Here is a 1,017-nt window from a genome sequence, read left to right as displayed (position 1 = left end):
TAAAATTAAAATTAATATTAAAAACAGTAAATGTCTCGTCCGATCTACAGACAATTTCTGCTAAATTCAAATATTGTTTTAAAGAATGTTAGCTAACTTTAGATTGTCAAAACAAATGTATGTTTTTGTAAAATTCGTGTAGTGAAATTTAATATATGGTTATCGAGTTATTGACATGCGCATGCGCGTAGGATACCCACATTTAATTTCACTCAACTAATAATCATTTACAACTAACACATAGATCCCGGGCGGCCATGACATGATTAAAAATTGCCTGAATGTCGCCCCTTAAATAATGACCGTAGCGAGGCCCCTTAATGAGAAATTACAATGAAATATGGAATCACGCATATCGCGTTGTCGTGCGGTCGACCGGTTCTCCCACCCTATTTCGTGTGTCTCAGTATGAAATTACGACGCATTTTTTTTATAGCCATCTCGCATTCGCGTATTTTTTGTTTGTTGTTTCCATGACTAAATGAACAGACGTGTCAGCTCGATAGCACTGCGCATGAAATTGTGATAAAGTGTTTCACAGACTTAGAATAGACTCTAAAATATTGTACGCAATAATTGTCAGGAACGGGCGAGATACTAAAAAATCAGTATTAGGATGCCAGATACTGGATACTTGGATTTAGAGTAAGTATTTAGATACTCGATACGACGATACTCGATACGACGATACTCGATACTTACGTTGTAAGTGTTTGGATAATCGCGATACTCAATATAGGTACAATTGAATAAAGTTAGTCATAGGTGTTTTAAAAATTTTATTGATACACAAATAGGTAGATGTACATATATTATATATTAATATATTATTTAGTTAATATAGAATACAACATTAAATTGCTTAATAATAATATTATACGAAACAATTATAATTATTATTCACGTAGGTACCCACATAATTATTTAGATACCTAATCATAAACTATACATAAGCAATAAGTAATGACTTAATTATTATTAAACTAGGATTCTATAATAATATGTTATATTGATGAA

The sequence above is a fragment of the Acyrthosiphon pisum genome, chromosome X, assembly GCF_005508785.2.
Source record: "Acyrthosiphon pisum isolate AL4f chromosome X, pea_aphid_22Mar2018_4r6ur, whole genome shotgun sequence".
Classification (NCBI taxonomy): Eukaryota; Metazoa; Arthropoda; class Insecta; order Hemiptera; family Aphididae; genus Acyrthosiphon; species Acyrthosiphon pisum.
This window is presented reverse-complemented; position numbering follows the sequence as displayed.